Source organism: Bradysia coprophila, chromosome II, assembly GCF_014529535.1.
Source record: "Bradysia coprophila strain Holo2 chromosome II, BU_Bcop_v1, whole genome shotgun sequence".
NCBI classification, from domain to species: domain Eukaryota; kingdom Metazoa; phylum Arthropoda; class Insecta; order Diptera; family Sciaridae; genus Bradysia; species Bradysia coprophila.
The window spans coordinates 9,620,247-9,644,977 of record NC_050735.1 but is presented as its reverse complement, the minus strand read 5'-3'; the positions used below and the strand labels follow the sequence as shown (position 1 = coordinate 9,644,977).

The following is a 24,731-nucleotide window of genomic DNA, read 5'->3' as shown; positions in this document are numbered from 1 at the left end:
AAACTGCAAACACGAAAGCATGAAATCTATTGATTTCATTTGTTGAATATTGATCCCATCACACAATATATTTATCCAATCCATAGTCCTTTTCAAGTATTACCCTTCACTACTTTTTACATTTTAAGTCAAAGAGTTTGTAAACGGCAAAAGTACTGAATTTTTTTTGTTATTCTACTCACAGTTCTCAATCTCTGAAGGTAATAGCTCTAGAGCAGATCTAACTTCTTTTCTCTTTTCGCAAATCAAATCGCGCAACTCGCCAGTAATTCGTTTAACATCATTCCACTTTCGGAGCAGCGAAGATGAACACAGAGGTCCATTCATTTTTTTGAAGTCAAAACTTATCTGAAATTTTTATGATGAGAGAACCATAAATTCTTGTTGTACTAATTTAGGTAATACCAATTCATATGCAAAAGCTGATTTTAAAATTTGCCAGTCGTCCAAAGTTTTCATAAAGTTTTGATAAGCTTTTTTTCGAAGTGTCGATCGACGGTAAACATAGCACTCAGACCAGTGGTCATGGACCGTTTTAAAATCTGAAGTGTCTGCAGCCTGAGAGGTTTTGAAGTAATTGACACTCTCTTTTATTTTACCGGAAAAAGCTGTATGAACAAGAACATTATGTTGACTTGAAAAAGAGGGGTTCTAGGATTCAATTACCATCTAAATCGACAGTTTCCACTTGAGAGTTATTATCTTGAGCTTTTCTTTTTCTCGGGTTACCTACCAAAAAGAAAGAAATGAGTTAGACATTTTTTTAAACAAGATTGGTCGTAGATAGAGCACACAGTGAGACTTCCTTAAAGAGGAACATCCTCACTGATTTCAAACCACTTCTCTTTACGATCAATTGAAATATTTGAACTTTATTTTACTCGTGGTATTTGGAGGCTTTTGCTTTTTCAATCCATTTCTATACATGTTATAGAACACGCCCGTCGGAGTAGATCCCGGAAGCTGATTGTAATATGGCATCTAATAAATTAAAACAGTCAATCACATTCTCTAGTAAGTCACATATTTACATACTTTTTCCTCTGTCAAAAACACCAAGCATACATCACTGGAGATTCTATTGATGTCAGCATTCGCAACTTTTTCCCCTTTCAGCAACTCGTCACACATAATTCTCATAAATTTCTTTCTTGTAGCTTCGTCGAAACCACCATTTTCTTTGTAGTAAGATACTATATCGCGACAGACATCAGATTCCAACAATTCACTCAAGTTGAAATTATTGCCTTTGGATATTGGAGAACCCTAAAGGAAAATTAATACAAAACGATCAGTCAAAAATCCTTAAAAAGAGAAATGTGATTCAAGCCTTTGTGCATATAACTTCAAAACAACTGATCGTTTTGATTTAATTTGTTTGACTAAAAAATATTAAGATAAATGATGGAGAGTTGACCTACAATTGTTAAACGTTTTCCATGTGCCGAATAAGCACCAGCTGAATATCACCAGCCGAAAACACACCTGTTGCCTATTTTTTTTAAATTTTTTGATAACCATTGTATGAAAAAGAATAGCTTTGATCGTTTCAGCCTTATATTTGAGTGACGTCAAAGTCAGCTTCGGTGCTAGACAGTGCGTTGCACCAACTATTAATACAAATTTACACGGTCAACTCAACATACATTTTTGGGGAGGTCAACTCTCCATTGTTTACCTTAACAAATTTCATCATGAATTCTATTCAGCTGATTCACCCAAACATGCGAGAACATTTTATTGTAATTGTGTGCGTACAGTTGTTTCTCAAAATATACGTTATTGCAACGCACTTCAAGCAAAAGTGCTATTAACGACAGCTGCCAGATAGAGTACTATTTCGTATGAAATTTTATCCCCACTCTTTTTACAGTGTAAAATTTTGTATGGAGCACTGTCAAGTTTCAGTACCCTATTTAAAGTACTACTTTTGCTTGAAGTGTGTTGGTTATTGTAAAACGGTGTTTGATATTTTAATGTTCTTTTAATATTTTGAGTGTTCTTTTCAAACTCTGTACGACCATATTTGCGTATATTCACAGCAATGTTCCTAACACGAACCCTGAGTTGACAAGTGTCAAACTTAGTGGTTTTAGTGAGAAGAACTACTATCGCTAAGGATTGTTAAAATACAGCATAGATTATTTTCATGACCTTGTAAACGTCAGACACGATACCAATATTACCAGTAAAAACAAAGGAGCTGTCAGACACGATACCAAAATCTAACCTCAATTCCTTTGTTTTAATTCTTGGTTATGTGTGTTTACTGTTAAGTGAAAATGATCTATAGTACCAAATTAGTTGGTAAGCAGCGTCATTATCTCGTGTTTTATAATCCATGTTCCAAGTTCCATACAAACAAAACAAATTTACTTACACTCGTTCCGCTGAGCTGCAGTCTTATAGATTGTTTTGTTTGTGTTTCACTAGTATATGTATTACGTAATGAGATAATGAGGCTGCTCACTAACTAACCAGGTATCACTGACACGCGCAGCCCTCAACCGCATCGACAAGTATAAACAGTTTCTATTGTATATGTATAAGCTGAGAAACAGCCAAAGCAAATTTATACTGAATTTTGCTGCCTCTGACTGTAGAATTTCCAAATTTGTTGTATATAATATAGTTATGGTTTCGATGATTACGCCACAAAAATTATAACGGGGCGAGTTTCTCGAAATGTGATCAATTAATAGGCTCACTTCGTTCGGGCTACAAATCGCGAAATTGCCTAAAATCTATCGTCCAAAACAGATGCACAACTTTTTTTTTCTTGTAATGGGACTTGCGTCAATTTTCAGACGCATCGCAGTTCCATTAGAGTGAGAGCCAGAGTGAAAATTAAACATTGTAAATGCAATAGCAATTTAGATTTTCATTTTCTCAAATTGTACGGTCGAGTTAACAGATGCAATTTTTTGTCCTATCGAGGTTATGGAATATGACTGGATTTATGAAAAAAGGTTACACAGACTTACCTTACTGTTTCCAATATTTACGTTTTGATGTGAAGATGTTTGTTTACTGCCGAGTACTGAACTATTCAATAATGGTACTTGAGCCACCTGCAATTTACATAAGTCATCAATCACGAATCTATCTTCTTGCTTGAATGTATTTAATGCAGTCACTACAGGCACTAAACATTAAAATAGCACCAAATGTTTCAATGATGTTTCAATGGTCAATAATTAGTTATTTGACTTCTGACAACACTTTCGTAATCTGATCAGTATTTGGAAGAATCGAGACTTTTTGTATATTGTAAGGTAGCGTCAATTGCCATTTTATTAGATGCGCGAAGACACCCAACTTTTCATACAAAAAATTCATCTAATACAAAACTGTTGAACTTTTTACGAGGTAGCTATTTGCATTCGAGTGCAAATAGTCTTCATTGATTTTTCCTTCTACAAAATGGCCTAACAATTTGATGTCGCATTATCTGTTATGTAAGGTGACTATTTGAGTCCACAGACCGTGTGTCCTAATACGCATAGTGAGTCTAAGTACTTTGAGATTCATACAACGATTTAGGCATCTAAAGTTTGAAAATTTTGCACATTATGATGCTGAGTTGCATAAAAGTAAAAATGTATCTCCCCGATAGCATTGATAAAAATAACATTGTAATCAAATTATCATTATAATAAAAAAAAACCTTAAATAGTTCAGTCAGTCAATGGACCTGACCTAAGAGGTAGTATTTCTTATTGGTTAGAAATGAAGTTTTTGTCTCCATTTTCAAAATTATTTTGTTGTATTATAGTTTTGAGTTGACATGGTAACAAGAGGTTAAACTATCAACTTGATAGTATCAAGTACACAGGATGTTTTCCCAAAATTCATGTTCATGTTAAAAAGTCCTAATCGCAATACCGTAATCTCACAACATTAATGGTAATAGTACCATATACCACCTCTGTCCACATGTTTATTTAAAAACTTGGGGAGCTGTTGCATGAGCCGAAGGCGAATGTTATAACTCCAAGTGTCTAAATAAACATTTGGACAGAGGTGAATACGCTATTTTATCTACCGACGGCGAAATAATAGCAATTTTTCGCTGCTATTATTTCACCTAGGTAGATAAAAATAGTAAAAATTACTCCGCAATCTCCCGATCGACTGTAGTAGGTCCTACAGTTTCACTCTCGAATTCTATATAATGGAAATAAAAAGCTACGGCACTACAGGAACATTTAGATTACAATCAACCACATAAACGATTTTCATTATCTTTTTTTCAACAATCTTTTTGACTAGTTAGTTAATTAATATAAAAAATTTAGGTGAAATGATGTAAAATTTTGGACAATTCAAATTCAACTGTTCAATAGCGGACTTAAAACGTATAACGTCATTCATGCAAAAACCCGATTTATATGTTTTACTGTGCCAAATCGTTATAAGCCCAAATTCCTTTACGTTATCAACTCTTTACCTCAATACTTTCATCATCTCCATAGGTGTTTGTTCGATTTGCAAAGTTCTCAAATGTTGGAGTTGTTTGGCCATTCTGTAAATATTAGACACACATGCAATGAAATCACTAAAGTAGATATTTTTACGATTTCATAATATTAGGTATTGCGTTGAAAGCCAACTAATAACCTAACTAACACATAAACTAATTCAAAATATAAGTGTCCAAAAATTTCTCTGTGATTAATTTGGAAAAATGATTTTAACTGAAAGCGTAGGTATTTAGTGGGAGAATAAAGTGAAGACTTAAAAATTTGGAACTAGACACACAGGGAAAAGGATCGTAAATATCTTGGGCCGTTAAGGTATTGGAAATGTGATTTTAACTGCCGGAATTTCATTTTAACTGAAAGCGTAGGTCTTTAGTGGGAGAATAAAGTGAATACTTAACAATTTGGAACTAGGTACACAGGGAAAAGGATCGGAAATGTCTTGGGCCGTTAAGGTATTGGAAATGTGATTTTAACTATCGGAATTTCATTTTAACTGAAAGCGTAGGTCTTTAGTGGGAGAATAAAGTGAAGACTTAAAAATTTAGAACTAGACACACAGGGAAAAGGATCGGAAATGTCGTGGGCCGTTAAGGTATTGGAAATGTGATTTTAACTGCCGGAATTTCATTTTAACTGAAAGCGTAGGTCTTTAGTGGGAGAATAAAGTGAAGACTTAAAAATTTAGAACTAGACACACAGGGAAAAGGATCGGAAATGTCGTGGGCCGTTAAGGTATTGGAAATGTGATTTTAACTGCCGGAATTTCATTTTAACTGAAAGCGTAGGTCTTTAGTGGGAGAATAAAGTGAAGACTTAAAAATTTAGAACTAGACACACAGGGAAAAGGATCGGAAATGTCGTGGGCCGTTAAGGTATTGGAAATGTGATTTTAACTATCGGAATTTCATTTTAACTGAAAGCGTAGGTCTTTAGTGGGAGAATAAAGTGAAGACTTAAAAATTTAGAACTAGACACACAGGGAAAAGGATCGGAAATGTCGTGGGCCGTTAAGGTATTGGAAATGTGATTTTAACTGCCGGAATTTCATTTTAACTGAAAGCGTAGGTCTTTAGTGGGAGAATAAAGTGAAGACTTAAAAATTTAGAACTAGACACACAGGGAAAAGGATCGGAAATGTCGTGGGCCGTTAAGGTATTGGAAATGTGATTTTAACTGCCGGAATTTCATTTTAACTGAAAGCGTAGGTCTTTAGTGGGAGAATAAAGTGAAGACTTAAAAATTTAGAACTAGACACACAGGGAAAAGGATCGGAAATGTCGTGGGCCGTTAAGGTATTGGAAATGTGATTTTAACTGCCGGAATTTCATTTTAACTGAAAGCGTAGGTCTTTAGTGGGAGAATAAAGTGAAGACTTAAAAATTTAGAACTAGACACACAGGGAAAAGGATCGGAAATGTCGTGGGCCGTTAAGGTATTGGAAATGTGATTTTAACTGCCGGAATTTCATTTTAACTGAAAGCGTAGGTCTTTAGTGGGAGAATAAAGTGAAGACTTAAAAATTTAGAACTAGACACACAGGGAAAAGGATCGGAAATGTCGTGGGCCGTTAAGGTATTGGAAATGTGATTTTAACTGCCGGAATTTCATTTTAACTGAAAGCATAGGTCTTTAGTGGGAGAATAAAGTGAAGACTTAAACATTTGGAACTAGACACACAGGGAAAAGGATCGGAAATGTCTTGGGCCGTTAAGGTATTGTAAATGTGATTTTAACTGCCGGAATTTCATTTTAACTGAAAGCGTAGGTCTTTAGTGGGAGAATAAAGTGAAGACTTAACAATTTGGAACTAGACACACAGGGAAAAGGATCGGAAATGTCTTGGGCCGTTAAGGTATTGGAAATGTGATTTTAACTGCCGGAATTTCATTTTAACTGAAAGCGTAGGTCTTTAGTGGGAGAATAAAGTGAAGACTTAACAATTTGGAACTAGGTACATAGGGAAAAGGATCGGAAATGTCTTGGGCCGTTAAGGTATGGGAAATGTGATTTTAACTGCCGGAATTTCATTTTAACTGAAAGCGTAGGTCTTTAGTGGGAGAATAAAGTGAAGACTTAACAATTTGGAACTAGGTACACAGAAAGAAGGATCGAAAATATCTTGTGGCCGTGAAGATATTTGAATAAAGATTTTTGTCTGACTTTCATTTAACTGTAAAGTGTAAAATTGAAAAGCATCTTTATAATTAGTCTAGTCGATAAGGGAAAATGTTTACCAAAATCAGTTGTTCAAACCCAAAATACTTCTTAATACGTAACAAGAAGAAACATGAATTTTTAGGTGAAATTTAGGTTTAGAAGGTTTTTGAGTGCTGTTTGAGCGGCTTATTTTGGTAAACGTTTTCTTTTACTGACTGCACTAAACAGATTAACAGCCATGCAATGTAATCACTAAAGTTATTACTATACATCACCTGAGAGTTTACAGTTGAAGTTTCCTCTTCGTTTGACGCACCTAACTGATTCTCATCGGTTGATCTTGCATCGCCAAGTGTTCTACATTCATGGAGAGTCTACATTTCACAATATTAGTTCAGTACAGAGGGCTGGGTTTCATTTAAATTTACCACACTTTCGGTTGAAGTTTCCTCTTCTTTTGAATCGGGCGATTTGTCAACTCGAAGCTTTAAAGATTTATTTCTCATATAGTAAAATATTTGCTAAATTGATGACATCATCAATATGAAAAGTTAAGAGGACACCCGAAAAACATCAGAAAAAAGAAAGAGTTTTATTTGTAACATTGTAACATTGAGTAAGTTCCTTCGATGACTTAAACAAATCCTGTTACAATATTCGTTATTTGTGAGCTGAATTTCTCAATGAACTTTGTTGTCGGATTAGCTCAATAAAGACAATTTGTCTTTATTGAGCTAATTCGACAACAAAATTTTAAAACAAAACCCCTCTTTCCTGGCTTAGCTTGGAACATGAAGCACCAAGATTGGAAATAAAATAAAAAATCGAACTGTCGACCACTATTAATTGTCGGATGCAGTTGAATGAACTCCTGCACAAATCTTGCACCGCTCATTGACAATAGTTAACGGGCGCTTAAGGTGAGAGACCCAGAAAATGCGAGTGGATCTTACTTTTTTTTTGTTACTCTTGCCAAAAATTCTTAACCATTAAAAGTAAAGTCTGGTTCCCACTTAAAAATGTTCGCAATAAGAAAGCACTGTGAAGGATTTCTATTGGTTGAAATTCGTATCTCTCGTTATTTAACCAATAAAAATGCTTAACGAAGATTTTTTTAAGTGGAAATCAAACCTAAAGGTTCACAAAATTTTTATACCATTGCACTAGTCGTCAACTCCAAAAGCTGCGCCAATATCGATAAAAGTTTAATTCTATCGTCGGCTCGTCCGTTCACCACAATCCAATTTATGTTTTCTAAATCTTTACTGTTCATTTTGAACTCTTGAAATTATTTAAATTTTAGTAGAATTGAAGTTTTTATCGTAAACGAATAACTTGGTGTATAAGTGATTTAAGTTTGAAAGTAGTTCACGTTTGAATTTTCAAGTTACTACATAAAACATAAGTGTTCACTTTTGCAATTTTCAGATCCGCTCGAAGTACAAGGTCTTATGAGTTTGTGTTAGGCTTTATGACATTGAAAATCGAACTATGTTTACATGGACAAAGGTGATCGTCTATGCGTAGGGATGATGATGAAACAGAAAAAAATGTCACAGAAACTCGAGTAAAACGAAACAATATAAAGTATGAGTAAAATCGGTCGATAGAGTCCAGACTTAGGGTCGAAAAAGTTCTATTTCGGTCAAGGTTTTTCGCATATATCTGCTGATATCGAACAGAATGTTGTGAATTAACTAGAACGTTTTCATCGCCATAACATCCTCCTAATACTCATTTTTGAACGCATTTTAGGCGTAAAAAATGGATTTTGAAAATTGAACCAGCTTTAAATTCTAAAATATTTTGGATGGTTGAAAAACCGAAACGATACAATGCTAACTTCTAAAACCCAGACAATATTAAGAATTTTGAATAAATCTCTTTCACTTTGGTGTTTCATCAAAGAGTACTGGCTGAAAATTTCAGTGTGAGATGGAACACACAGTCTTTATCTGTTAAGTGGTCACGCGCCAAACTACTACACTCGCGGAATTTTGAAAACCGACACATTTTCTGTTTCTGTGTTTTACTTGAGTTTCTGATTTCTCCATATAAAAATACATGCAAAATTCACAAAAAACCTGTAAAACACAGAACAGAAAATGTGTCGGTTTTCAAAATTCCGTGAGTGTACATATTGGATTCGCTATAAGTCTGAGGTCCTCCATATTCTTCATAAGTAATAATTTAATCAAATAATTGCATTAGTGAGGTTACAACCCACGTCAAAGTTCACCGAGGTTGCATCGATTCTGAGAAATTTTTCGGAAGACATATTTTTGACCGTTTATCATCAAATTTTTTGAAGGAAATATTGGCACCGGGAGTTCTCGACCTCAGCCTTTCCAACGGACCCACACATGCCCGTGTCATCGCCATCTTACGGAAATGAAATCCGGACTACGAAACCCTTTCTTTCGACTTTTGGCCGCTTACCACCAGCCAGGTATAAAAGATAAAAAATAATTGTTTTGGGGCCTAAGTACCAAAGCCTAACTATGTACAAATAAAAAAATTGACGGAAAAATAGCGCCAATTTTGATCAGTCGAAATTGAACCGTATCCCTCTATGCAACACACTTTAAGCAAAAGTGCTTCGAGTGACAGCTGCCAAATAGAGTACTATTTTGTATGCAAAAATTTTACAGATTTTTTTACAGTGCCAAAATTTGTCGATACACTGTCCCGTTTCAGTCCTCTACTTATAGTACCACCCATGCTTGAAGTGCTTTGCTCTGTGTTATTTTTCAAAATCATTAGCTTTATATAAAGTTAAGTTTCTATTTTAGCAGTTCCATAAATTTATTAAATTCAACAATAAAGTAAAATTATTATTGTAAGTAACGTTAAAACATGTCTTCAAGAAACTTAGCAGACGATTATAACATTATGAACAAATTTCGAAAACCACGCTTGCACTTGACTTGCATCCGAAACAAAAAGTAAATTCCTCTGTGGGTGATGTAAAATACTGCAAACAAATAATTTTCATTTTAAAATCTACTTTTACAAATAAGAACACATCTATTACAATCTTTTTAAAACCGTTTACATCGGAACATTTCTTTGCCATTAATAGTGTGTGTAACAACAGGATATTGATGCTGCAATAGGTATTGTTTGAGGTTGATTACTACTAAATGAGACTTCACCGAACCTAGTTTGAAGGAAGTGAATAAAAAAACTTTTCGAATCGACAAAAGTCAATAAAAGTGTTTTAAGTCTTCAAACCTGGTTTAACAGAATATGCAACGAAATTATCTTCATACGAAATTTTGTCATATACTTTGCATATAAAGTAAATTGAACTTTTATCGGTAGGATCCATCAATACAATATCACCAATTTTATATATTTTCGAGTTGTTTTCGTCGCTGAAATCGGGCAGCCACATATCAATTCTAAAACCCATTCCATTAACCACAACTTTTCTTGTTGTATAACATTCGCACGCCGAGATTGTGTCTCTATATTCCGATGCCATTATGTTTCGGAAGTATGGCTACAAAATCAACAAAGTTTACGTCATTATATTGACAACCTATTGTCATGTATTGCGAACGCACGAAAATGGCTTTGTATCCGTAGTAATGTAGTGTAATTAGAACAAAACCGAATTACCTTGTCTTTAATAGAGTGTGTAGTTAATTGATTTGTCTCGATAATATCTTCTAAACCTTCAGATGTGTAGAAACGCAAAGCATCGCTATACTGTACTTTCTTCGCTACAGAAACTGAAATGTTGAGCCTGTTGTTGGAGTTCTTCGTGTACATTTTCATTTCTTTGTGCTTTCCTTCTTTTCTGCAAATTAATTTCACTTTAAATTTTCTATTCTATATAACTCCGGTGAGGTAATCCAATAGGTAAAAACGTATGATTTCTTCGGTTGGGCTAATTAACTGCAGAATAGTACATTTCGTACCTAGGACTAAAAGTCTTTTTTAGCGTGTGAAAAGTTTCCAGACCGAGCCTTCGAATACGCTAAAAACGACTTTTAGGCCGTGGTACGAATAGTATTTTTCGTATTGGACGGAGAAACGATGTCCATATCGGACGAAGTCGCGCTTTTCGGGTCCTAGGTTTGAAAAACATATTTATGAATTTAATTATCACATTTTTCCCAAACGATAAATAATTCCATTATAAATATAGAAAATTGTTACACGACATGCAACCCCACTGTGTCAATACAGTTTCGAAGGTTAGAAAATGCGAACTTCAAATAACTATAGAGAATCCGTCAAACGTTTTCGGGAAATAACGTGAATTTTTCTTTTGTAAGTGTATACGTATAGTTTCTGGCACATGTGAGTAGTATGTGCGCGTTAAGCCGAGTAGTAGCTTTCAACATTGGATTCGGTGGAAGTAATTCATTACATGAAACAAAAACCGTCAAAATAACAGTTTCCGAAGCGAGTTGCTTCAAAACACTCTTGTGAAATCGACTCGTATCACAAAATCTAAGTCAAGTGTTAATGAGTTGCTTTCAAGCATACAATGTAATCAGAAGTCTAAATTACTGATTGTGAAGCCACCGAAATTATAAAAAATATATTTAAGTAGAACGCATACCTTATGGTTTGAACATATCTCAGAGGACCATACCGCACTGTGTTCGTCGGATAGTGGAGCAAATAGTGGAACACTGGTTTTAAATGTTCGAACAGCCGCTGGTATTGCTCGAGAACCGATTTTACAATTAATCGCATTTCTGTTAGATCTACCGGTTCATACCATGGCAGGTAGCACACATCCAGCAATTTTACTGTCGTTTTTACGTATTCCCATACAGGATCTACTTCTTCTGATGGAATTAAATCGCCAATTAAGAATGTTATATTCTGACAAAAGTTAAACATTTCAGCAGCGTTCATTTTAACTTTTTTTTTCTTTTTCTTTTTTAAGTTTGCTTCCGATATAGGTGGAGGTACGTTTCCGGATTCAAAATATCCATAATTAAATGCTTTGAGTCTTTTGTTTAATTCCTGTGTAGTGAAATACCCTGAAAAAAAGTAAATTTATTTTAAGAAACGAAGAAACGTGGTCAAATTTAAATTATTTTCTAATCAATTAAGCTACAGTAACGAGTTGTACAAGCTAATTAACACTATTTACTCTGAAGCTACCTCGTAAGTCCAGATTTTACCTTGATTAATAATTGTCTAATTCACCACATTTACTCAACTTTCACATTTAACCTATTTTCTTTATATTATCCTATTTATCTACCTAATTTACCCCAATTCCTGAACCAGTCATCAAATTTTCATTGACCAATCAGTTATCGAAAGGAAGTCTAAGTATTTCTAATGTTCTGGGTCAATTTAAAACCGGTAAATATTGCCAAAAGAACAAAGATTTTACAAATTCAAATTGGAAAATACAATTAGAAAAACCTTTTAGTCAATCGTTTAGTAATTGCAATAATCAACTAATCAGCATTAATAGGAAAAGGTACTGAGGTAGTTGCGAAGGACATATTAAAATGCTATTAAAAGTTTCACGATATAGTGGAAACCCTTGCGAAGCGAACAAATTTTTAATTTTGTGCATTTATGTATGCTTTAAAAGATGATTCTCGCTCTTGCATTAGTTGCTTATTTTTCTTATTCATTCAGCTGTTTTTCTGCTTATCCACACATACAATCATAACTGTTTATACTTGTTTGTACGGTTGAACCTGCTACACAAACGCGCGTGGTAGTGGTAAACCCGTATAACGACGTATAAACAGTTTTGGTTGTATCTGTAAATCAGCTGAAGCAAATTCATTACGGCTTGGAAATTTCACTGTCTCAGACTGTAGCAGACAAGAAAATAGTAATTTGTGCAACCGAGTGATAAATGCAGGTACCAGGACAATATGAGTATTAGAGTGACTAAAACGATGGAGAATTTCTTTTAGACTTTAGGGTGGATCGTAGTAAAGGTTTTTTGGACTAAACGTCCGATCATAATTGGTAGTGATGCAATTTTTCGCTTTAACCACCTGTCAAAAATTAATTGATAGAGTAGTAACTATGACAAAAATGTGTACAAACAGGGTGGATATCACAACTTATTACTTTTTCACGCTATCGATGCGAATGTCCTTATTTTGTCCACTATGAAGCGTTGTGAAAATGATGTTTTGTTGCTATACTGAGAGGCGCCATTTTATGTGAGAAAATAATGATTTTCTACCCTAAAATGGCGGGTCCAGCCATATATTTTTCAAAGTAGACAAAAACGCAAGCATGAAAAAAGTTGAGTTCATCTCGGGAATTCCATTTTGAGCGAATTGCGGCCGTCAGCCTATTCAGTAGGGGTGTCCAAAAAACTAAAGTGCCAAAATGTTTGGGGCGTAGGGCAGAAAATCATTCTATATGGTCCCCTGATAAAAAGTGTCTATGGGACCGACTCGATCCGAATCGATTTAGGGGTCGCTCAGGGACGAAGTACATGAAAAACAGCCAAAATCGCTTGCAAACCAGGTTTTTAGAAAAAAAATTATTTTGGACTGATGATGAAGAGTGATGTTAGGACATCTTAGTTTATATTAGTGTAAAATCATCACGAGAAAACACTTTTCAACTTTTCCCGTGTATCGACACCTACTGTGCCCAGGCAGTGCTGGTCAAAGATCAGATTCACAGCGTATATTCTGAGAGCGAGTCCTTATCGGTGACGACCAGAACCCAAAAAATTATTATGTGGAAATGTTCGGAGTAACAAGGCCTTCAAGATAATGCAAAAAAAAAGTTTCGTTATTTCAGATTTGTTTGATACTTTTCAGATAAAACTTATTACTCGGTGTCCCCGGCGAACTTTGGGGAGTTGCACTGGACGTCCACGCAAAGGTTCCGATCTCTTTTTGTCATTTCTTGATAGCTTACCATGTGGCCATTCAAAATAAACCAAATTTGTCAGAAGGTACACACTAAGTCGACTTCGATGAGACCTAATGTGTGCCCATGTCGCATTTCTCGAAAATTTCAATATGAAAAAATTCGAAAGATGAAATTTATCATCTTACACACTTTTAAGGTGTATAATTTTGTTGGAATATTCTCATTTAGTGTCGTAAATAAGCTCTGCTCAGTCAAAGTTCTGAAAATCATGAAATTTGAAATTTTCGAATTTTTTCTTATTGAAATTTTCGAGAAATGCGACATGGGCACACATTAGGTCTCTCGACGTCGACTTAGTGTGTACCTTCTGACAAATTTGGTGTATTTTGAATGGCCACATGGTAAGCTATCGAGAAATGACAAAAAGAGATCGGAACCTTTGCGTGGACGTCCAGTGCAACTCCCCAAAGTTCGCCGGGGACACCGAGTAATAAGTTTTATCTGAAAAGTATCAAACAAATCTGAAATAACGAAACTTTTTTTTGCATTATCTTGAAGCCCTTGTTACTCCGAACATTTCCACATAATAATTTTTTGGGTTCTGGTCGTCACCGATAAGGACTCGCTCTCAGAATATACGCTATGAATCTGATCTTTGACCAGCACTGCCTGGGCACAGTAGGTGTCGATACACGGTAAAAGTTGAAAAGTGTTTTCTCGTGATGATTTTACACTAATATAAACTAAGATGTCCTAACATCGCTCTTCATCATCAGTCCAAAATATTTTTTTTTCTAAAAACCTGGTTTGGAAGCGATTTTGGCTGTTTTTCATATACTTCGTCCCTGAGCGACCCCTAAATCGATTCGGATCGAGTCGGTCCCATAGACACTTTTTATCAGGGGACCATATATAATGATTTTCTGCCCTACGCCCCAAACATTTTGGCAGTTTAATTTTTCCATACAATTTTGGACACCTCTACTATTCAGTCTATTTTCTTCTATATTCAATTCTCGTTAGACCTACACTGGCTATTAGTGACAATAAATTATAACACATACCTTTCTCAAAAACAAAGTGTTTTAGTACATGTTTATAGCTGTAAGCCAATACACCTTCCAAGAGGTCGTGCGGTAAATCGTTAGAAGTACCGTTTACTACGTGAAAAAACGGCACAGTATTGAAAATTGACCAATCTTTTACTCCGGTAAGAGTCATGTTATTAGTCTCAACGTCTTGATCGTAATTTTCCAAAGTTCTTAGAAATTCAACTTTTTCTTCGGTTTCTGTTTTCATTGCTGTTTTTGTCATTCGACAAAAACGACAGAAAAAATTCGCGTTATGTCCATCTGGATAATCTAAGCTCCTGTTGCACTCTTTGTTGTCTCCTATAAGTGTAATAAATGTTAGTTTTTTTGAAACTGTGTATCACAATTTGCTGTCACCTTCAAATATTCCTAGTACGAAATATACTTTTGTAGGCTGATTGTTTATGTTGAGGACAATTCCGTCGTTTGCCAAATGAGCCATTTCGCGTATAATATGACCAAATACAGCTTTTGTGCCATTATTTTTCATAGTTTTTTCTGCATCAAAAATTATATGAATAGTATAATTATAATTAAGAACTGAGAGTTGGAGGAATCGAAAATTATTTACAATAAGAAGCGAATATCAGTTTTACTTTGAAAATTGATTTTTTTAACAATGTAATTTAATAATTATCTCGCTTTAAATGAGTTTTTGCATTTAAATTCAAAGTTTTTAGAAATTGGAGCGTCGCGTCATGGGGATCGTGACTTGTGGTATTTCATATAAAATGGATGGACCGATAGTTGGTTCTATTAGATATTCTCATAACATAACTTACGGTTCATAACAACCGCTGGCTGTACTATTATTTTCCCTACATGTAAAATTTCATAATCACATCACAGTCAGATATTCACTGCTGCACCTATAGGTCAAATACCTTATTAACTTACAATGCAAGTTATAGTAAACAATAAGACTTTGGAAAAAATCTTTTTTGCACATTGGAAACAACGTGTTTCCAAAGTATTGTCGCTTAGCAAATATTGGTCTCATAGAAAAACTTATTACGTTGCCCTCAGGAGTCTGGCTACACGCTGGCATTTTGTTTGATCAAAATCCGTCGTGTAAAAAATATCGTTTTCTTTCAACCAACATTAATAGAGAATGCGTTCAGTAGATATATTTTCATAAGTCATGGAGCTATATTATAAAATCTACAGCCACATTATAAGTTACACAGCCTTTATCGAAATCCATGAATTTTCCGTGTACTTTTGCTTTAATCACAAAGGAAAAGTAAATCTTACGAGTCCTGTAGAACGTCTTAAAAAACAACAAAAAAAGTATTTTATGTAACTCAGCATTATAATATGCAAAATTTGTAATTAATCTCGCCTTAGACTGGAGATACAACCTCTCCACATCCCTCAACAAAAAATGTCACAGCAAGACAGCAGATAGCTGATTTCGTCTGTGTGAGAAGTTTTCATTGAGAACTCATCCAGGGCAAACAATAGGCTCAATAGAGCATTTCTGCTGTGAGGTAAGAGGTCTATTGTTTGCGGTAAGGCCAGTAGATGATATTCTAACTTTTACCTTAGAAATTTTTAAGGGGAGTATCAAGTCTCTAAATTCACCTCCAGTAAGAGATTTCAAAATTTTTTACTTGTTCAAGTACTACATATTTTTCAAATAAAGAATATACCTTGATATAATGAAGCGACCATAATGTTGCTTAGTGTGGAGTATTCGCTTGGAACATTTGGAAACGTAATATAATTAAAGTTTTGCAATCCCATTTGTGTGTGTGGGCCGAGCAGATTATTTAATTGGACGCCATCGACATAAAAATTGTACGGAATAACTATTTGCCCATCGCCGAAATGTTTGATTTTGGCTTGCCAAACAGAACCTTTAATGAAGTTATTATTTATTCAAATTTATTTATTTATGTACAACACAGGTAATATGGAACTCACTTTCCTTCGTCCCAGTCACGTCTGTGTGGAGATGTAACCTACTCGAATATAAGAAAATGAAAGTGCACCGATCCGCTCGGTGGTTGGTGAGGCAGGACATTCGGACCTCTTGAGTTCAAATAACAACTGCATTGGTCTCAATCACCTATCTGTGGTACAGACCAGGAAAGATTTCATCCACACAGTAAAAAAAAATTCTGGTCTGTACCATTGAGACCAATGGAGTTGTAATTTGAACTCAGGAGGTACGAATACCTTACCACACCAACCGCCGATCGGATCGGTGCACTTTCATTTTCTTATATTCGAGTAGGTTACATCTACACACAGACGTGACTGGGACGAACGGAAGTATGTTCCATATTAAGGGCACCGACACTTATCCAAAGCACTATGTCACCATCCGTGTACACTACCTGTGTTGGCTAGTGTTATATGCAATCAGTACCTTTAGTAAAGTGATTCAAATTGTCTTGTGCCTGTATCGCCGCCATATGTGTGCGTATCTTATTGAATACGTTCGGTAGTTCAAAAAACTGTTTTATTTGATTTTCAATAGGCATGACCACTAATGTACATTTCGGTCTTTCTATTTCATTTGGTATTGCGACAACGTCCTCATCTTCATCATTATTCATCTCGTCATCGTCAAAACCAGCCTCGTCAGCATCCTCATCATCAATTTGTTTGTTCAAAGCGACGTCAATCTTTTTGAAGGGAGCAATCAGTTCGGTTTTCTTAAGTTTTCGGATGAGCTTCGACTCGGTATTTATAGGCTCAAATGCTGACTCCACAGCTAATATTAAATCTTGAAAAATTGTTCGGTCGTTGTCTTCGATTTTTGGCATCATGACTGTTTTGATTCCTATAGGAGAATAATGAAATCATTAAAAATAAAAAGTGAGTCTGGTATTTGTAGTAATCCGCTTTACCATCAGTTGCTTCTTTGATAAATAAATTAATTTCCTTAACGATATCGAAGGCAGCATTTCTCGGGAAGTTCGGTTTGGAACACAATTTCAAAGTCAGTAGCAACGCCTTTCTCGTTAACATCTCTTTGAATTCCTCGAGTTTGTCGTTAATCTCACATCCAACAATATTGTCGTATAAACTCATATTCGTGTCCATTCCATTTTGCGCACAGCTTAATAGGTGTCGCTTAAATCTGGTAAAATTTCCGAAAATACTGAAGCATAATGTACAAGTGCATCTCATTTCGCCTTTGATACCATGCGCTAATTGTACGTGCGACAACAATTGACCAACGGTACCAAAATCGTTTCGACACTTAAAGCACTTCATTGTAATTGGTAATGGACTGTGACGAAAAGAAATTTGCGTTACTCTAGGGCGAAAATATTTGTGTACGAGAAGTGTTCTCCCTTTCGATACTTTTCTTCCCCCCATGCCACGGAATGGAAATAAAAAGTCACAAGTTCGCATCGTATCAATAAAGTACCCAGAGGGATTCGTTTGAAAAACAACCTATCAAAATCGTACTCATTTCGTCTGGGATGGATATATGCATGATTTGAAATTTTTTTACCAGTAGACCTCAAAACAGGCCTCAGACAGTCTCGAGCTACACCTGGTTGTTGGTGAAAGATATACGACGAAAACACAAAACATTTCAAAATCTGAAAAGACCTTTCGAACCGTAGATTCATTAGATAGGGGAATCATTACTGATCGCGGCACACAGGTCTATTTGTACAATCTCGTTACCACTCACAATAGCAGACCCTGTACTGGTTGACCGTACACAAGAATAGAATTGGAAATCTCTGCTCAGAAGCCATATGAATACCGTGCCACACCGCTTATTAATCAGCGATGCGCAACTGTCACTCCACATCGCAACGTTACTCACTATGTAGCCCTGATCTTGCCTAAGGACCAGCACAATCTGAAAATGAGCCGCCTTCGTCCGAAAACAAGTCTCAGTTCCACAGCCCAAAATCGAAATTCGGGTGGTAATGCAAAAAATGCGTCGAGGCAGCAACACCTCACCAAGTAGCTGTAGTCTAGCACCTTTTCAACGACCTCGTCACAAGGCGAGAACTACTTGCACCAATAGCTGAATCAAATCCATTGATTAACACCGAGAAATGCGGTTCAGCACAAATTGAACTGATCTGTTTCGGTGCATCATTAACAGTTTATTACGTCGTTCATGGAAAGCTGTGTACTTTCGCTAAAACAATTGTAACACGGATGGCATGTCCTTATCATCAAATCATTCTTCGTTCGCCTCTGCGATAAACAATATTGTTGCCTGCAGTCTAAAATCCCCTCGATACGAGGAGGAAACCACTATTTTGTGATTAACATGGTTAATCAATTAATATGTTAATCAAAAACATAAGTTTTGTGAATCCAAACGGTTAATCGGTGATTAACATTGATTAACCGCTATATTTCAAGTTTATTTGTAGTTTTGCCACGATTCCCCCGGTCAAATGCTGGTAAATCGCCATTTCATCATCATGTTAATCACTGATTAATCATGTTAATCACATCAATAAAAAAGAGTGGTTTCCCCCTCGCCTCGATATCAGTTAAGTCTAGCCTCAAATCTTATGAGACTAGCGAGTTTGAGTGCAAGCCATTGCTATCGTCAGCCAACATAGAAGTAAAGTAAGGCAGAAAGATCATTCATTGGCGTGCCGCTGCCAAGCCACACATCGATTTTGTAGCCCCCGAAAGCCTTTACTTCGAAATCAGTCTAGAAACAAACTAGCCACGCTCCATACAGAGACCTTCGGTGCCATAAATTAAACGACATAGTGCTATGACAGCGACACACCTCGGAACAGCGTAACAACCCAACAAAACAACCATTAAACCACTTTGTATCCTGCATGCTCTTTCGGTTTCGAGGTGGCAATGCTTTTCTTTATCACTGCATGCATTGTGAGGTTTTGATAGGCGGCCAACCAATAATCGTTGGAAAACGCTGGCTTTTTCGACGATGTGATAAAAATCACTCCAGACAAGACAGACAATAATAAAATAAACTTTGACGTAAGCAGTGTTCCCATGGCTCTTTTTTCGGACCATGCATATATCCATCCCAGACGCACTAGTTATGTAGATAGAGTGACAGCCCACACAAAAATACACAATTACTAGACTTCACTTTCACTTACTAGCAAAATCAATTTAATTCAAATGGACAAAATATTAATTTTTGTAGTTCAACGGTTTGTCGTATGTGACAACTGGCAACTTCAAAATGAATTTGACTTATTGAGTTCACTAGTTTGCCTGGTTTGTACATTCATTTACTTTAGTCCGGATGCATGTGTTACTCCGCTGACCTCGCAAAATTTTACTTATTTTGGAAACGCATGTTCTTTGTGTTGAAACAGTATGGAGAATTCTCTTTACTCAAAATTTTTAATTGTACGTTTATTGAAAAGGTCTCAGTCTCCAATTTTCGCATGTTTTACTCTTACGTTTTACCGTATTTTTTTTCTCGAAAAAATATTGTAGCTGTTAAAAAAGGGATGGACAGTAACTATTGGTAAAAAGCAAATAATCAACATTAATTTGTCGCCATAAACAAATCTAAATAATCTAAACATAAACAAATGTCAATTAGCAACTAGCATTTCTAGGCGAAATGAGGGAAATTACCTCAACACAATTCGTTCTGCCCATAGAGTTACACTCGAGAGTTGGCAAGATGGCGCAAGATATGTACATATCGATCAGGTATTTCTGTGCATAATATCAGCTGTTTCTCTGCAGAATTGCAGCTATTTCTTTGTAAAATCTCAGGTATTTCTGCGCAGAAACGCAGCTGTTTCTGTGCAAAATCGCAGGTATTTCTGTGCAGAATCGCAGCTGTTCTGTTTCTTTGTAGAATCTCAGGTATTTCTGTGCAGAATCGCAGATGTCTCTGTGCAGAATCGCAGCGGTTTCTATGCAGAATCGCAGCGGTTTCTATGCAGAATCGCAGCTGTTTCTGTGCAGAATCGCATTTGTTTTTTTATAGAATCTCAGGTATTTCAGTGCAGAATCGCAGTTGTTTCTTCGATCTGCTTCGATATGTATCGATCTGCTTATATATGTATCGATCTGCTTCGATATGAATCGATCTGCTTCGATATGTATCGATCTGCTTCGATATGTATCGATCTGCTTCGATATGAATCGATCTGTTTCGATATGACTTTAGTTAGGCCTAAATTTAGATTAAACTTGACCTTAGTTTGACATAAATTTAATTTAAATTTTACTTTAGTTAGGCCTAAATTTAATTTAAACTTGACCTTAGTTTGGCATAAATATAGTTTAAATTTGACTTTAATTTGGCCTAAATTTTGTATAAATTTGACTTTAGTTTGGCCTAAATTTAGTGTAAATTTAAAATAATTTTGGGCTAAATTTCGTTTAAATTTGACTTTAGTTTGGCCTAAATTTTATTTAAATTTGACTTTGGTTAGGCCTAAATTTAGATTAAATTTGACCTTAGTTTGGCATAAATTTAGTTTAAATTTGACTTTAATTTGGCCTAAATTTAGTTTAAATTTGACTTTAGTTTGGCCTAAATTTAGTTTAGAGTTGACCTAAATTTAGCCTAAATTTAGTTTAAATTTGACCTAAGTTTGGCCTTTGTAGAATCTCAGGTATTTCAGTGCAGATGTGTATCAACTTGCTTCGATCTGCTTCGATATGTATCGATCTGCTTCTGTTTCTGTGCAAAATTGCAAGTATTTCTGTGCAGAATCTCAGGTATTTCTGTGCAAAATCACAGATGTTTCTGTGCAGAATAGCAGCTGTTTCTGTGCAGAATCGCAGATGTTTCTGTGCAGAATCAAAGCGGTTTCTATGCAGAATCGCAGCTGTTTCTATGCAGAATAGCAGCTGTTTCTATGCAAAATCGCAGCTGTTTCTGTGCAAAATCGCAGCTGTTTCTGTGCAAAGTCTCAGTCTCAGCTGTTTCTGTGCAGAATCGCAGTTGTTTCTTTGTAGAATCTCAGGTATTTCAGTGCAGATGAGTATCAATTTGACATGTACCGATCTGCTTCGATATGTATCGATCTGCTTCGATATGTATCGATCTGCTTCGATATGTATCGATCTGCTTCGATGTGTATCGATCTGCTTCGATATGTATCGATCTGCTTCGATATGTATCGATCTGCTTCGATATGTATCGATCTGCTTCGATATGTATCGATCTGCTTCGATATGTATCGATCTGCTTCGATATGTATCGATCTGCTTCTGTTTCTGTGCAAAATTGCAGGTATTTCTGTGCATAATCGCAGCTGTTCTTTTTCTTTGTAGAATCACAGGTATTTCTGTGCAAAATCGCAGCTGTTTCTATGCAGAATCGCAGCTGTTTCTTTGTAGAATATCAGATATTTCAGTGTATCGATCTGCTTCGATATGTATCGATTTTCTTCTGTATGTATCGATCTGCTTCGATATCGATCGATCTGTTTCGATATGACTTTAGTTAGGCCTAAATTTAGATTAAACTTGACCTTAGTTTGGCATAAGTTTAGTTCAAATTTGACCTTAGTTTGGCCTAAATTTAGTTCAAATTTGACCTTAGTTTGGCCTAAATTTAGTTCAAATTTGACCTTAGTTTGGCCTAAATTTAGTTCAAATTTGACCTTAGTTTGGCCTAAATTTAGTTCAAATTTGACCTTAGTTTGGCCTAAATTTAGTTCAAATTTGACCTTAGTTTGGCCTAAATTTAGTTCAAATTTGACCTTAGTTTGGCCTAAATTTAGTTCAAATTTGACTTTAGTTTGGCCTAAATTTAGTTCAAATTTGACCTTAGTTTGGCCTAAATTTAGTTTAAATTTTCCTTTAGTTTGGCCTAAATTTAGTTTAAATTTGACTTTAGTTTGGCCTAAATTTAGTTCAAATTTGACCTTAGTTTGTCCTAAATTTAGTTTAAATTTGACTTTAGTTTGGCCTAAATTTAGTTCAAATTTGACTTTAGTTTGGCCTAAATTTAGTTCAAATTTGACATTAATTTGGCCTAAATTTAGTTCAAATTTGACCTTAGTTTGGCCTAAATTTAGTTTAAATTTGACTTTAGTTTGTCCTAAATTTAGTTTAAATTTGACTTTAGTTTGGCATAAATTTAGTTCAAATTTGACATTAGTTTGGCATAAATTTAGTTCAAATTTGACCTTAGTTTGGCCTAAATTTAGTTCAAATTTGACCTTAGTTTGGCCTAAATTAAGTTCAAATTTGACCTTAGTTTGGCCTAAATTTAGTTCAAATTTGACATTAATTTGGCCTAAATTTAGTTCAAATTTGACCTTAGTTTGGCCTAAATTTAGTTCAAATTTGACCTTAGTTTGGCCTAAATTTAGTTTAAATTTTCCTTTAGTTTGTCCTAAATTTAGTTTAAATTTGACTTTAGTTTGGCATAAATTTAGTTCAAATTTGACATTAGTTTGGCATAAATTTAGTTCAAATTTGACCTTAGTTTGGCCTAAATTTAGTTCAAATTTGACCTAAGTTTGGCCTAAATTTAGTTCAAATTTGACCTTAGTTTGGCCTAAATTTAGTTCAAATTTGACCTTAGTTTGGCCTAAATTTAGTTCAAATTTGACCTTAGTTTGGCCTAAATTTAGTTCAAATTTGACCTTAGTTTGGCCTAAATTTAGTTTAAATTTGACTTTAGTTTGGCATAAATTTAGTTCAAATTTGACCTTAGTTTGGCCTAAATTTAGTTTAAATTTGACTTTAGTTTGGCCTAAATTTAGTTCAAATTTGACTTTAGTTTGGCATAAATTTAGTTCAAATTTGACTTTAGTTTGGCCTAAATTTAGTTTAAATTTGACATTAGTTTGGCCTAAAGATAGTTCAAATTTTACTTTGGTTTGGCATAAAATTAGTTCAAATTTGACCTTAGTTTGGCCTAAATTTAGTTTAAATTTGACTTGAGTTTGGCCTAAATTTAGTTCAAATTTGACCTTAGTTTGGCCTAAATTTAGTTCAAATTTGACCTTAGTTTGGCCTAAATTTAGTTCAAATTTGACTTTAGTTTGGCCTAAATTTAGTTTCAATTTGACATTAGTTTGGCCTAAAGATAGTTCAAATTTTACTTTGGTTTGGCATAAAATTAGTTCAAATTTGACCTTAGTTTGGCCTAAATTTAGTTTAAATTTGACTTTAGTTTGGCCTAAATTTAGTTCAAATTTGACATTAGTTTGGCCTAAAGATAGTTCAAATTTTACTTTGGTTTGGCATAAAATTAGTTCAAATTTGACCTTAGTTTGGCCTAAATTTAGTTTAAATTTGACATTAGTTTGGCCTAAAGATAGTTCAAATTTTACTTTGGTTTGGCATAAAATTAGTTCAAATTTGACCTTAGTTTGGCCTAAATTTAGTTCAAATTTGACCTTAGTTTGGCCTAAATTTAGTTCAAATTTGACCTTAGTTTGGCCTAAATTTAGTTCAAATTTGACTTTAGTTTGGCCTAAATTTAGTTTAAATTTGACATTAGTTTGGCCTAAAGATAGTTCAAATTTGACATTAGTTTGGCCTAAAGATAGTTCAAATTTGACCTTAGTTTGGCCTAAATTTAGTTTAAATTTGACTTTAGTTTGGCCTAAATTTAGTTCAAATTTGACCTTAGTTTGGCCTAAATTTAGTTCAAATTTGACCTTAGTTTGGCCTAAATTTAGTTCAAATTTTACTTTAGTTTGGCATAAATTTAGTTTAAATTTGACTTTAGTTTGGCCTAAATTTAGTTTAAATTTGACCTGAGTTTGGCCTAAATTTAGTTTAAATTTTACTTTAGTTTGGCATAAATTTAGTTCAAATTTGACCTTAGTTTGGCCTTTATTTAGTTCAAATTTGATCTTAGTTTGTCCTAAATTTTGTTTAAATTTCACTTTAGTTTGGCATAAATTTAGTTCAAATTTGACCTTAGTTTGGCCTAAATTTAGTTTAAATTTGACTTTAGTTTGGCCTAAATTTAGTTCAAATTTGACCTTAGTTTGGCCTAAATTTAGTTTAAATTTGACATTAGTTTGGCCTAAATATAGTTCAAATTTTACTTTGGTTTGGCATAAAATTAGTTCAAATTTGACCTTAGTTTGGCCTAAATTTAGTTCAAATTTGACCTTAGTTTGGCCTAAATTTAGTTCAAATTTGACATTAGTTTGGCCTAAATTTAGTTCAAATTTGACCTTAGTTTGGCCTAAATTTAGTTCAAATTTTACTTTAGTTTGGCATAAATTTAGTTTAAATTTGACTT

At 34.8% G+C, this 24,731-nt stretch overlaps 1 protein-coding gene and 1 long non-coding RNA gene across 5 annotated transcripts in view; one reads left to right on the top strand and one right to left on the bottom strand.

Moving 5' to 3' along the window:
* Positions 1 to 2,294, bottom strand: part of LOC119071496 — a 29,996-nt gene extending 27,702 nt beyond the window's left edge. Inside the window, exon 1 of the long non-coding RNA XR_005086675.1 lies at positions 2,134 to 2,294. This is a non-coding gene — a long non-coding RNA (uncharacterized LOC119071496). The remainder of the gene's footprint in view (positions 1 to 2,133) is intronic.
* The window catches only part of LOC119071421 (protein trachealess), a 102,238-nt gene that overhangs the window by 42,972 nt on the left and 34,535 nt on the right, over positions 1 to 24,731 (top strand). The gene's annotated exons all lie outside the window — the stretch shown is intronic.